The 15,038-nt window shown below is 37.3% G+C and overlaps 1 long non-coding RNA gene across 1 annotated transcript in view; it reads left to right on the forward strand.

Annotated features, from left to right (window-relative positions):
* The window catches only part of LOC131479574 (uncharacterized), a 135,153-nt gene extending 121,863 nt beyond the window's left edge, over positions 1-13,290 (forward strand). The window contains exons 2-3 of the long non-coding RNA XR_009244979.1: positions 10,853-10,996; positions 13,082-13,290. This is a non-coding gene — a long non-coding RNA (uncharacterized LOC131479574). The remainder of the gene's footprint in view (positions 1-10,852; positions 10,997-13,081) is intronic.
* Positions 13,291-15,038: the final 1,748 nt, after the last annotated feature.

Genomic DNA, 15,038 nt, shown 5'->3' on the forward strand with positions numbered 1-15,038 from the left:
TTGATTTCAGGCTCAGCTACTTTGCCTTTGAGCCAGCTTTCTGCTGATGGAACCTTAGAAGCAACAGAAAATTGCTTGAGCACTTCGACCCTACCAACACATGGGTGACTGGATTGAGTTCCGCACTCCTGGTTTCATCCTGGCCCAGCTCTGAATACTGAAATAATTTGAAGTGTAAAAGAAAATGGATAATCTGCCTCAGTCATGCTCTCTGTCAGTCCCTTGCCTGCTTTCTTTCAATTAAATAAATAAACTGTATCCATCTGATCCCTATCTTGATTCTTTTCTATGTCAAAAGAAATTCATGTCTCAAAGATCATTTGTTAAAGAGCAAGGATATATTTGACTCAAACCTCCAGCAATCCTGAGAAGGAAACAGATGTGTGTTACTCTAATTCAGTGAAACTGAAGTGCTTTTATGATAACACATCCAGAGATTTTGAGAAAATGGACAGGAGAACTTATACTTTTGAAAAGCTTACCAAGTAAGAGGATTCAGGCCATATAGTTAGCACATGCTGACAAGCATTAGCCTGGTGGCTGTTCAAACAGTCTCCACTTTGCTGACATTTTATTCACTTTGCTTTAAATCTGCACCCCCTCTGAAAAAAAACGGGGGGGGTAAGAAAAAAACAACCAAACAAAAAACAATCTAACAGTCTTTCATCGGTCATGGCTCTGCATCATGGAGACTCACCATTCCTGATCTCCAGTTTGTGAAGAAGGCACATTTTCCAGACAATTTGAAGCAATCTACAATTCTTCTCTTGCCTAAAAACAATCCAATAAAACCGCACCCCCAGAGGGCTCTGTTCTGCTTGCTTTCAAGCACAAAATCCACATTCCATGATATAGCGCACTACTGCTTTCCCACTCCTCCTTCCGGTAACACTGCTGAGAAATTTATTTGATGAGTGATGCAGGCAAAAAGAAATACCAGTGGGCGAAGGAAGGTGAAGCCGTCTTTACTGCCTGCCTGCCTCATAAAGCAGATCCAATGCGGTATGAAGTGTGGCTACCTTCCCTCAGGTCAGCAAGTAATAAACACCTGTGATGCAGAGAAGCACATTGCATATGGGCTCAAGCCTACTGATTTCCGGGTTTTTACCTGACTTGCCATTTTAGCATTTGTTGTCTATAAGAAATTCTCTTACAATGACAGCCTAATTTTTTGAGTTATTGCTGCTGTAACTTCCCTTTCTTTTTTTCTGTGCAATGGGAATCTCTGGAAAACAGACTGGCTACCATCTTAACCTCAAAATGTACAGTTATGTAGTCTGGAAAATATATGGCTTATTAAGTAATGACTAATATCTGGGCAAAAAGAGAAATAAAACTAAATTTGTGCTTAGAATATGAAGTAAACAACCAGTGGATAGCAAGCAGTACTGTGACAATGTTGGTCATGTGAAACTCAGCAGGAAGCCCTAGACCCTGCAGGAGGCTGCAGTTGAGACCACAATACAATACCCATGGCAAGTAGAAACAAGTCTATTGTGACTGACAAACTTGTCTTAAAGGATTCTGACAGTTTTAAAAGAAAGCTCAAGCAATTCTTTGTATTTATGATGCTTATCAAAAGCAATTGGAAAAAATTTTGACATAAATAATCATTTTAAAATCCAAAGGTTACAAATTTCCAAACTACAACCTGTCTGGAATAACAAAAAAGACTGTCATAAAATATGATTCTTACTACTATAATCCTTGTGGCATTCATCTAAGGACAAAAAAATTACTCTGAAATTAATTCTTCACAATGCCCCTCGCCAAGAGATGAGATAAATTTGCCCACTCAATTCTTATAGATAGGGAAATTAAGGCATTTGAATTATGTGGAATAGACATATTCTTAGCATTTTATTATCATAATTTTAGGGGTGAAGGCATATGGCATTTTATGGGTTTTCTCATTATATAAATTTCAGGCTTTCGAAATTGACAGTAGTAATATTCTGCAGTTGAAATAAATTTATTCTCCCTTCTAAGAGAGTAGCAAACATGTGTCTCTTTGTTAGAAATACCTGCAGGCTCACTTTGAGAAAATACTTGTTCAGGACTAATCACAGTCAAAATGACAAAAATTTCACTATTACCTGATTTTGCTCTGCTAGAGGGATGCATTCTTCAGATAACAGTGATATGTAGAATATATATATATATATATATATATATATATATATATATATGTTGCAATAGGAAAATCTTTTCCAGCACCACTGGTGGATTTGACTTCTGCCAACAGCATGAAGGACAAAGGGAGTAGATTCTAATTCTGCCTGCAGTACAAAGGATGGGAACCATTTTTTTTTTGTCTTTAAGGAAAGTTGGAGGAAAATCTGTTGCAACTATTTGAGTTCAATGCATATCCTAATGGTTTTAGTAAGGGAAGCAGAGTTGAACCATAGCTCAAGAGGTATTTCTTCTTATGCACAATGTTGAAACATTGTCTAACTGTGCATACTTCACATTTATGTTTTACAGAACATTTAAATGATTATGTGTCCTTGAATACATTTAGTGGCTCATTGAATAACATTAAATGAGATAGGTTTTTAAAGGATAAAAGCTATTAGTTACAACATAGTAACGATCACTTTGTACAAATTGCTAGCTTTATAAAAACGCCTGAATATAATTTTGTTACTTCCAAATTTTAAAATCAATAAGTAAATTGCCTATACTACCTCTTTCACCATCTAATAATATCATAAATTAATTTTTATAGATATGTACATATACATATGAATAAAATTAATCAGGTGAAGGTTAAAGATGAAAATAAATTAATATAAGCCCTAGTTAAATTTATGGTAGCGTATTAAAAAAATTTACTATTTTATTTGGTTATTCTAACCCTGGATAGCTAATTATCTTAAAGCAATTCATGAAATATGCAAAGTTAAAAACATTTCCTGGTGAGACCTAATTTTCATGAATCATGGAGGTTTGACAATTTAAAGCAGAAAAACATATGTGGTAGTTTGCATCAAAAAAGCCACCCTTTGAAGAGAAATGGCAGAAGACCTCCAAACTTAATAGTGAGATTTCATCTCAAACCAATTTTGACTATTGACGAAAGAAGCTGTTGGATGACTGATTTACATTATGTAGAAAAAAATTGAATAGCCCATGAAGACATACACTTAATCACATGAAATAATAGACAACCAGAAGTACTATGGATATAGCTGATTACTGTTAAACATTTAACTTTAAATTCTATTTTGGAAAATCTGAGATAGGCAAGTGTATTTGTACAGCATAAAGATATGAATACCAATGAGGAAAGAAATTGAGACATAATCTCTTCATTGAATCTATACATTTTCATTAATGTTGTCATGCATTTCCAACATGTTGACTAATTACATTCCTAATATTGAGATTGTGCTACAGAATCTCAGTGAAAAAATATTATAATATATAGCATATCACTATGATTTCTGTGTCATGTAAATCAAGCACTGCTACATGCTAACACCTAGACCTTAGAGAGGTATATCATAGGCAGTCAGTGTTTGTACCTTCTAATGCTGAAAGAGAGATCTAGGATTCATATAACTGAGGTAACACCACACATTATTATTCCAGATCTGTCAATCATGGCTTTGTGATATTTTGTCTTTCAGAGTTTTCTTTCTTTCTTTCTTTCTTTCTTTCTTTCTTTCTTTCTTTCTTTCAGAGTTTTCTTTCTTTCTTTCTTTCTTTCTTTCTTTCAGAGTTTTCTTTCTTTCTTTCTTTCTTTCTTTCTTTCTTTCTTTCTTTCTTTCTTTCTTTCTTTCTTTCTTTCTTTCTTTCCTTCCTTCCTTCCTTCCTTCCTTTCCTTCCTTCCTTCCTTCCTTTCAAAATTTATTTGAAAAAGAGTTACAGAGAGGCACAGAGAGCTGAAGAAACAGAGTGGAGTGAAAGAGATAAACAGACACAGGTGATGATGGGAGGGGAGAGAGAGAGAGAGAGAGAGAGAAAGAGAGAGAGAGAGAAAGCAGTCTAGGATGACCCAAAAACATTGGGATCCTGCTTCTGTGTGGGAGACCTAGGATCCTGGCTTTGGATCAGCACAGCTCCAGCCATTGTGGCTGCTTGCCTCACAAATCAGCGGATGCAAGATCTTCCTCTGTGTCTTTCCTCTTCTCTGTATATCTGACTTCACAATAAAAAAAAGTCACAAAAGAGCTCAGGCAGTGCTATGAATAAGCCAGGTAAAGGAAATGAGCAGGCATTTTTCAAAAGAACAAACTCAAATGGCTATTGGACATGAAAATATGTTGTCTCCCTAGTTATCAGGCAAATATGAATACAAATGCAAACACAAATACAAATAACTACATTGAGGTTACACCTAACCAAGTCAGACTGAACTATATTCAGAACTCTGCTAATAACACTTGCTGTTATGGATGTGGGGGAAAAGATATGCTACTTCTCCTGGGAGTGTACCTTAGTGTACATTATGGAGAGTGCTAAGACAAGTGATATTGACCAACCATATGAAGCAACTCTCTCAGTTCTGAAAGAAAGTGAATTTTGTATATGAAAATGCGATCTGTAATCCTGTATTTACAACAGCATGATCTACATAAACAAAGATATGGAAACAACCCAGATGTTTGTCAAAAGCATAGTGGATAAAGAAAATGCGGTACATCAATTCAATGGAATATTCCTCAGTCATTTACCCTTTGCATCAAAATTATCTCAACTAGAGACCATTATGCTCAGTGAAATAAGCTAATCCCTGAAGGACAAATATATGCTTTTTCTGATATTAGGCGACCCTCATGCAAAATGCAATATCAATAGATACATAGGTAAATATGTATATGTAAATATTTACCTACAGTAACTGCATAATGAAGACTAGCACACCAAGAAGTGAAGATACATTGCAGTATGCATCTCTGCTCCCAAATAAAAGACAGGCTGCCAAGTCCACTGTTAAGTGTAACTTGACAATAGGATGCTGGGTTTTCTACCACTGTCTGCACCTTCAATGCCATGCTGCACCTAAATAGCAGAATGATGGACTTATGATTGCTGCTGAAGGACTATACTAGAGTAATAATATGAGAGGAAAATGAGAGTTGGGGGAATGAAGAATGATAAAGGGAAATACCTGTGCCTATGGAATTGTATTGGGAAAAAATTATGAAAGGATTCTGCATTTAATGATTTGACAATATGAGCCAATTTCTGGGTATAACTATAAGACATTAGGGATAGAAAATGATCCTGGAGAAGTTTTCCAACATCAGTTTCATGTTTAACCAGTATTAACTGGTTCATAAAGAAAAAAGATAGTGATCTGTGTTTTAGAAATTAGAAAAAGTGTAGAATATAATGGACCTTTTTCATTCTCAGCAGCATACTATTACTCCTGTATTACCACAACTACATAACTACTAGTCAAAGTAACATTGACAAAATCAAACAACAGCAAAATGACAAAAAAATTATTGAGCAATTATTATATGATCATTACTGTTATAATTTTAATCAGACAAGTGACTTCTTGAGTTTAGGAGCTACTAATCATAATTTCCTTTTTAGTAAAACAATAAATTAATGTTCACAGGCATTAACTAACTTCATTGAGTTTTTCTAGTCAGTAACATATGAGTATATCATGTGAACACAAGATAAATCAGGTACACGAGGTAGTGAATAAACATAGCTAATTTGTGCAATTACTATCTCATTATTGCCTATTTGGAAGCATGGTAAGTGTGGAACTGTAGAGGGTATGTGAAGACACAGAGGGAAATGTTGCTTAGTTTTGTTATTTTACTATAAAATCTTAAAGAAACACCCTTTTGAAGAAATAGTTACAAGAGCTAAATGTTGCTACTCATAAAAATATTTAATTAGTTGCTAAATAACTTCAAGATTTGCCTACAAAGATATTTTATCATCTTTCAACTACTCCAAACCTTGTTTCTTCCCATGGAAGTTCTATGAATATAGTAATTCAAACTAAAATCACCAATCTTTGAAATTTAAACAATATGATGACAAATATTATATTATCATTTTTATCAATTTGTAATTGGTATGTAAGTCTAATAACTATATCTATCAAGAATCTGTGATAATAAACATAGAGCATTTTTTCTACCTTTGTGGGTAGATGAAAAGTTTTGGGGATTTTATCTCCTATTCAAACTAAAGAAATGACTAATCATACCATTAATATACAATGGAACATGAATATTTTATTTTAAAATGTGGTTCAGAAAGCTTTATGGATAAGATAAATTTAAGAAATCCTTGTTTTGTATCCAATGGGATCACATGCTATTGGCAGTTCATCTCTCAGCTCCTCCACTTCCCATCCAGCTCCTGTTTATGGCGTGGGAAAGCAGTGCAGAATGGTCCAAACCCCTGGGACCCCATACTTGTGTGGGGACCAAGAAACTCCTGGCAGCCTCTTGGGGAGTGAACCAGCAGATGGAGAATCTTTCTTTCATTCTCTCTGTACAGCCTTTTCAATAAACATGAATAAATCACCTTTTTTTTTTAAAAAACAAAGAAATATATGTCAAAATTAGGAGAAAGGGCCTCAAACACAAGTGTGATAAAATTAGAATGTGTTAATATTCATTTATTAAAATTTGGTTAGTGACTGGTATGATAGCCTATTGGCTAGGGTCTTCACATGTAAGGCACAGGGATTGCACATGAGTGCCGGCTCATGTACTGGCTTCCCTGCTTCTCATCAAGCTCCCTGCTTGAGGCCTGGGAAATTGGTAGAGGACGGCCCAAAGCCTTGGGACCCTGCACCCGTGTGGGAGACCTAGAAGTTGCTCCTGGTTCCTGGTTCCTGGCTTTGGATTGGCTTGATTCAGTTCCAGCCATTGTGACTGCTTGGGGAGTGAATCAGCACATGGAAGGTCTTTCTCTCTGTCTCTCCTCTCTGTATATCTGTCTTTCCAATAAAAATAAATAAATCTTTAAAAAAGTTTTTGGTTAGACATTTAAATATAAATAAAGAAATGTAGGTCAATATGCACAAGCACATGGATGCCATATAGTGTGGATGTAAGTTGTAATTCAGTGCAACTAGCAAGAGATGCTAATTTATTAACTTCAGTCATTACCAATATTGCTCTGCTTAAATCAGGGTCTATTTTTTTCTAGAATGTGATACAATTTGTAACACTATAGAAATTGTTGAATGGTCATTTCTAAATTCTAAATTTATTGCAAACCCTTTTCTAAGTAAATAGTTCTTGTGTATATGTGATTTGCTTTATACGTGATGAAATTCTTACACAGAGATAAGTATTCAGTTACAACACCTGAAGCAGGTATTTAACCTAACAGTTAAAACATAAACTTCCCACACACCACATTGGAATATTGGAAATGATTCTAGCTTTGTTTTTTGAGAAGAGTGAGAGATCTTCCATCTGCTGGTCATCATCAAATCTCAGTGATAGTTTCCAACACACAACAGGAGATGATTGAAAAGTGGTATGCAACAACACTGGTCCCAAAGTAGTGGCTTCTGTTACTAGCTTCCTGACAATGTGTACCCTGGCAAAGAACAGAGATGACTCAAGCAACTGGGGTTTTCAATGTTGGAGATTTGGGTTGCATTCCTCACTCCTCCATCCAACCCTTTATGTTTCAGCCATTTAAGCCATGAGCTGTGGATAATAAAAGAACTCCCTGCCCCATCTCTCTAAATACATTTCTGTTCTGCTCAGTGATTTACACCTTACTAGGTAGGACACAAAGATTAGTTACTCCTCAGTAGGGCATTGTAGATTTCTCTGCACACCTCTCCTAAAACTGTTCTGCACCTAAACTGTTGACATATATCTTGTTTGAGTTACAAGTCAGTCTAGACTACCCCCCCAAAAAAAAGCCAGGTACAGCAAAATTATGCTTCAATGATGTAAAATGCTAAATACAAGAATGAAAATAGACACGAGACAGCTGAATAGTAATCTATAGCCATTTTAAGGTATATAGAACCCAGTTGTATATAAACTTAAATTGAAATGTCAATGAAGAAGTCACAGGATGTGGTTCGGAACTTGCAATTTTTTCCAACATATTGGTTACTCAATACTATGTCAATTCCATTAGGTTATAAATTGTTGCCGATGTTATGTTGTGGCTTTTAATTGATCAGGACGATACTTTGCAGGCTCTACCTTCAGACCAGAGATGGTCTCCCCAACAAGCCGTTGAACTTATCTGGACAATAAGATGCTGGACTTTATGCTTGATAAATGCTTGCAATGAAAGAAACTCAACTGAACTTGAACTGTGGTAATGCAACAAGGTGGAGGAATCCACCATGGGGGGAGGTTTTAGGGAGGGGTGGAGGGATCCCAGTGCCTATAAAACTGTGTCACATAATGTAATATAATTAATAATAATAAATTGTATATAAAATATATATTTCACACATTCAATCTTATCAAGTAAGGCAATCATTTGAAAGAGTGTAAAATATGGCATTTTTAACACTACTAGAGGTTTCAGATATGTATGTAAAAATATCTGACATGTGATTATTTGTTTTCTTACTCTTACCTCCTCAGCTAAAGCACCTGGAGTTTACAAAAATAAGCACAATTTGTCACCAGTTCAGCAAAACCTTTTGTATTTGTAGGGTTTTCTTTATTCCCAAACTTAATACATCATTGAGTATAGGGGCAGAAAGCAGATATTTTTTAATGTTTGCATGTTTTTGGAGAAGGATTCCTCAAGCTATTTATTTAATATTAAAGAAAATGTGAACTGAATTTATTCTTTGAATTCAATATGAGATCTCACCAACACTAATAAACAAACAAAAAATGAGGTATTAGGCACAACAAAGAAGGAAAATTGTCCTCTACTTTCCAGTCAAATACTGTCATAATTCATTGAAAGAGGGTTGAGGTTCATGAAAGTACTTTTAGAGGAATTTTTATTAATTCTTAGAAGAATTTTGAAGCTGCCCTTTAGTATTAAAAGTACACATGAACATAGACACTACTGCCTAGCTGAACCATTCTGTTAAACAATTCTTCGCCTTGCACATGCCCCGATCCCACATGGGTATTGGTTCTAAACCCGGCAGCCCCACTTCCCACCCAGCTCCCTGCCTGTGGCCTAGGAAAGAGGTTAAGAACATCCCAGGGCCATAGAATCTTGCACCCTCATGGGAGACTCAGAAGAGGCTTTGGGCTCCTGGCTTTAAATTGGTGCAGCTCTGGCAGCTGAGGCTGCTTGGGGAGTGATCAATGGATGGACAATCTTCCTTTCTGCCTCTTCTCCTCCCTGTGTATCTGACTTTCCAATAAAAATTTAAAAATCATGAATGAGACAGCTATAATTCAATATATATCCATTTATGTGCTTTGATATATTATATACTCCATTACATACAAATGGAACCATAGAAGGTAGCATTTACTTTGAAAAATATAATCAAGGGTGACTATGAAGATTTAAGTGAGGAGAGCAAGAATAGGATATATAGTATAAAATAAGGAGAAAATGAGGGATAATTGAAAGTGTCATGTGCAAGTAACAAATCAATACAGAATTGCAATACCTAATTTTGTTTCTAAAGAGCTCTGAGTTCTCATCAACTTGAAAATAGCAGACATTGAATTATTTCTAGTATTACACTCATTTAAAAAGGTAGTATTTTCAAGAGACTGATTTACAACCATGACTAGCAAATTTGGCCAAACGACCATAGCTGACTACAATGGAAATTGTTAATGATGCTCCTGATTCTGGAAATCAGTCACCCCTCCTGAAGACTAGAAGGATGTTGGGATATTTTGTACCATGCTATTCTGTTTTCAGATTACTTGTCTTTCTCTAATGCTGCATTCCTGTCTGAAAATATTTAAGTATATGCTCAACACTGTCTGGGGCCAGTAGTCACAATGTCTGTCTTAAAGACCACTGACAACATAGACCCTATCACTCACCAAATAATAAGGGAATGAATTGTGCTCATACAATTTAAACGTAAATTTTATGTAATATATCATGCTGCTAATTAGTATATATTGTAAATATCCTTAATAACATTATTTTGAATGTTTTATTTTCAGTGATCTAATGGCTTAGTAAAGAAAATGTGAGACCTATCACTGTGACCTAGAAATGAAAAATTAGAATGATTTCACATAATGTTCAAGAACTCCCTTCACTTCAAAGATGAGCTAAGATTGATCAATAGAAAACCATGTCAAATTACAGCTAGGGACATCACTTACTAAAAAATTAGTAGAATGGAATCTAGCAACATTTATGTTTTCAAATACATTCATAGCCATTTATTCTCTAATGGAATTCATAGATGGGGAGTCAACAGTTAAACTGTAGGATGATACAATTTACCTCCTTTGAGCATAATTAATGCTATGCTTATGTGAGGCATATTGTCATACTGATACTGTGATTCAGAATTATCTGAATTTGATTGTAGTGAAATCAATTATATTGCTCCTAGCTTTTGACACATGTACATTTTTGTGTAAATAGCTTGCAATTTGTGCATAGAACATTTAATGCCACCTTAAACCTTCTTCATGCTACTTTGTAATTAATTTATTCATGTGATAGATCAATGTTCTCTGGAAACCACAGGTGCAAATTCTGTTAAAATTTGGTTGTCTTTTCTAAAATTATCCATAAATGAAACATTATATTTCTGTTGTGTCTAAATTCTCTCTTTTAGCAAGATGCTTTTCAGATTCGTGAATGCTTGTGAATGAAAAAGCAATCTATATTTTGATTAGTAACAATAATATATTCTATTAGGATACACTTTAGTGATGATAAATGAATTGTTTCAACTTTTTAAAAATGTATTTATTTTTTGATTTTAAAGATAGCATCACACAGACAGAGGGAAAGTTAGAAGTTTTCCATCTGTTGGTTCACTCTCCAATTAGCCACACAATGGTGGCAGGCACAGGAAGAATCCAGAATCCTGAATATTGCCTTCAACAGTGGAAGGGGCCTATGCATTTAGGTAATTTTCTGCTTCTTTCCCAAACAAAATAACAAAGAATTGAAATGAAATGAGAGTTGCCATGTTTCATCATCTATGATTCTTAGCTTCCAAAATGCCAATAATTTTATCCAGTTTGTAACAATTATGATGGAATGTAAGAACTTTTTTTTAAGATTTATTTATTTTATTGGAAAGGCAGATGTACAGAGAGGAGGAGAGACAGAGAGAAAGATCTTCTATCCAATGATTCACTCCCCAAGTGACCGCAACGGCCGGTGCTGTGCCAATCCGAAGCCAGGAGCCAGGAATTTCTTGCCGGGTCTCCCACGTGGGTGCAGGGTCTCAAGGCTTTGGGCCCTTTCCCAGGCCACAAGCAGAAGCTGGATGGGAAGTGGAGCTGCCAGGATTAGAACCGATACCCATATGGGATCAAGGGGTGTACAAGGCGAGCACCTTAACCATTACACCATCACGCTGGGTCCAACCTTTTTTTTTAATGCATGTAACTACAATCTTATTTTTCTGTAATAGGGTTATCATTGCTACTATATAGTAACCGTGTAAATGTGCAGTGAAACTAGAAATGTATGTACAATTGGTATTTTCACATGCAACCTATGGAAGATGGAGTTGTTCATTTCATTTCTTTCTAATATGTGTATTGTAAACCTTTTAAATTTTATTCGTTATAGTTGAAATGCTGTTGTATTTCAGTGGTGTTTGCATTTGCACTTTCCTAGTAGCAAATCATGTTAAAAACATCTTTTCATACACTTGTTAGCCATTCTTTGGTAAAGTTATTGCCCAAATCTTTTTATTCCATTTTAATATGGTTGTCTTCTTCTTATCTAAATTTAAGTGTTTATATTCAATATTCTATACTAGTACTTACCAAATATATGTTTTGTAAATAGTTTCTCCGACTCTGCAAGATATCTCATCAATATCTTGGTTTCTTTTGGTTGGCAAACAGCTTTATTTTGGTTCAATTTCACTTTATATTGCTTTTGCAACATATTCACACTTTCTATGTTCTAAGAAGTTTTGCATAACCCAACAGGGTAATATTGCATCTTTTCTCTCTTTTTTAAAAAGATTTAATTTATTTTTTTATTGCAAAGCCCGACATACAAAGAGGAGGAGAGACAGAGAGGAAGATCTTCTATCTGATGATTCACACCCCAAGTGACCCCAATAGCCAGTGCTGCGCCGATGTGAAGCCAGGAGCCAGGGACTTCCTCCAGCTCTCCCATTGGAAGTACAAGGTCCCAAGATTCTGGGCCATCCTTGACTGCTTTCCCAGGCCACAAGCAGGGAGCTGGATGGGAAGTGAGGCTGCCGGCATTAGAACAAGCACCTACATGGGATCCTGACACATTCAAGGCGATGACTTTAGCTGCAAGACCACTGCACCGGGCCTGTATCTTTTTTTCTCTTAAACATGTATAGTTTAGCCACCAGTGTCTCTAGGTGCTTTTTTTATGCCAAAGTAAACTTGTCTATGACTTATGCTAAACTTCGAACTTCAGTTTTTCAGATATCTTTCTATCGTCTGCTTTAAAGCATTTAAAAATAATGTTTACATTTTCTATTAAACTACATCGATGCCTGCGTGTAAAACAATTGACTCTGGATCTGTTTGAATGTTATACTGTTTTATAGATATATATGCTTATCTCTTTGGTAAGTGTATGCACACATGTACACACACACACACACACACACACACATCAGGTGGGGATATTCAGAGGTAAAATGACATCATTGAATTCCGTTTTGATGAAAGTAGGATAGTGAAGCCAGAAATAATAATGACTGAGGAGAGGGCAGCTAAGAGCAAGAAATAAGCTCTGTTTTGAAATGAAAGAGAAATTAAAACAAAGGTAGATAGAAATGATACCAAAAATAGAGTGCTATAAGGAAAACAAGAATCATAAACTCAATTTTACACACTGTACTTATGTCAGGAGTCATAAGGAGTGGATCTGATGTCAAAATAAACCTTCTTGATGTAGAAAAAAATAGCAATTTTAAAAGGAAGTTTTTAATTCAGATAAATTTCTATGCATATTGATAACTTGTCTTAGGGATTCTGACCAACAGGGCCCTATTACCACCAAGGGGGTGAGGCAATGGTGTTCCTCAGCAAGAACCACCAGGGGCAGTGTGGTCAAGCATGTCTGTTTATTGCAAACCATGCATACTCCTTTACACCCCAAGAAAAGAGGAAGCTAAAGAGCTATCTCCTGAAGATCCCCTCAACCAACAACAGCACTGCAAAAAGATAGAAGGCTGTGCTCTCTTGACTCTCCAATCTGACTGTAAGTCACACGCATCACGTATGGCTGGCACGTATAGGTGTGGTATTCTGCAGTTTATGTACGCCATGTGTGGCTGGCAGGTAACATGGGATTGCACTGACTTCTCAAAATTTCTTATCAAGGAAGTCGCAGCACTGCTCATCCAAGGACAGAGAAGGAAAGCTGGGGCACAGCCCACTACTCTTGCCTGTATGGTTAGTAATCAGTCAGTTTGAGGTTTCAGTTGCCAAGATCATTGCCAGGTGTCTCCCCACATAGACCAAGCAGGCCAACATCCAGGGCTAATCTCCCAAACTTGGAGTATACTTTGTATAATCAATTCTTGGTGCTTTGAATATCAATAGTTTGCTGTAAATTTGTGGTCACTTTATACCCTTTCTTCCCTTTGATGTTGTGTTTTCTGAGTTGAGCAACAGAGATAGAATTGGTCCCGCTTCCATATGAGATTTTTATTTGAAAATATTAAGTATTCTGCAGGTCACAGGCCAGATCCATCTCCATGCTCGGAGCCCTGATTCCAGCCACTGCAAACATGCAGTAAGCTGTCCCTGGGCCTGCCCGAGCTCCAGAGGCTGCTCCCTTCCTGGTGAGTACACTGAGAGGCAGAATCTGGAGAACAGTGCGGGGCTGGGCCCCATCCACCGCCAACATCATGTGGTGGATGGGATTGGGAAAGGGTGACCTTGGGATTTGGGGGGTAAAATTTACAGCAGGTTGTTGGCTGCTGGCAGGTCCCATGCCAGGTCTGTCTCCAGGCTCAGAGCCCTGATTCCAGCCAACAGGAACATGCGGTGAGCTGTCACTGGGTTGCTAGTACTCCATTTGGCACCAGGCCCTGCCTGCTGACCACCCAGTGGTGAGCTCTGGGGTTTTGGGGCTATAAATTGCTGCTTAGGTACTTCCACATTGAGCCCACTGTGCTTCTGGATTGTGAATCAGTCCTGAAGATTGCCAATGACAGAGTAACTTTTCCTTTGAAGGTGAGCAAGGGTACGGAGACCTGGTAGGTTGGAGGAGAGGGATCAGATGCTCTTTATGGATAAGACTGATATACTGGCCTCCTTTGAATCATGTGTAGAACTTGTTATCACAGAATAATGCTGACCACCGTACACCAGTCCATGCAAAAGCTAAGGTTGGGAGCTTATCTGGCAGGACCAAATCCTAGTACCTGACAGAATGTTGGATTAGGAGATGGGTCACATTAGGCAGGGCCATGACATTTGCTAGTACACAAGAGAACCATTTCCAGGGGTAGATTCTGTGGGGGATGTGTGAACCAAACCCTGTAGAAATACTAGTCCCACTGGTTAGCTCAATATTTGGGGTGGTGATGGATTAAGCTTGGTGTGACCAAGGAGCCTGCCATCACTCAAGGGTAAAGGAACCAACAATAGTCTGGGCTGGTCAAGACAGCAGCACCCAAATGTGCATCCTAAATAGGGTGTGGGGTGGGCCAGGCTGCAACGTTTGCCAGCTCACACAAGGCCAAATGGAAGGTCAGAGTATACTGGACACTGGCCTAACACCCACTGGTATGTATAAGATCTGGGTCTGGGAGTGGGTCAAGTGGAGGAACTTGGGAAACTCCCCTAGTGGGTCATAGCTCCCACTGGTAAGCACATGGTCCAGAAATGGGGGACGGGGGTCAGAAAAGATGGGCAAAGTAGCTCCAATGGCTGGCTAATGTGTAGGTTGGTTATGGAATGGGTTGGGCCAGGCAGGGCCAAGCAAAAATT

This window comes from Ochotona princeps, chromosome 2, assembly GCF_030435755.1.
Source record: "Ochotona princeps isolate mOchPri1 chromosome 2, mOchPri1.hap1, whole genome shotgun sequence".
Taxonomy (NCBI): Eukaryota; Metazoa; Chordata; class Mammalia; order Lagomorpha; family Ochotonidae; genus Ochotona; species Ochotona princeps.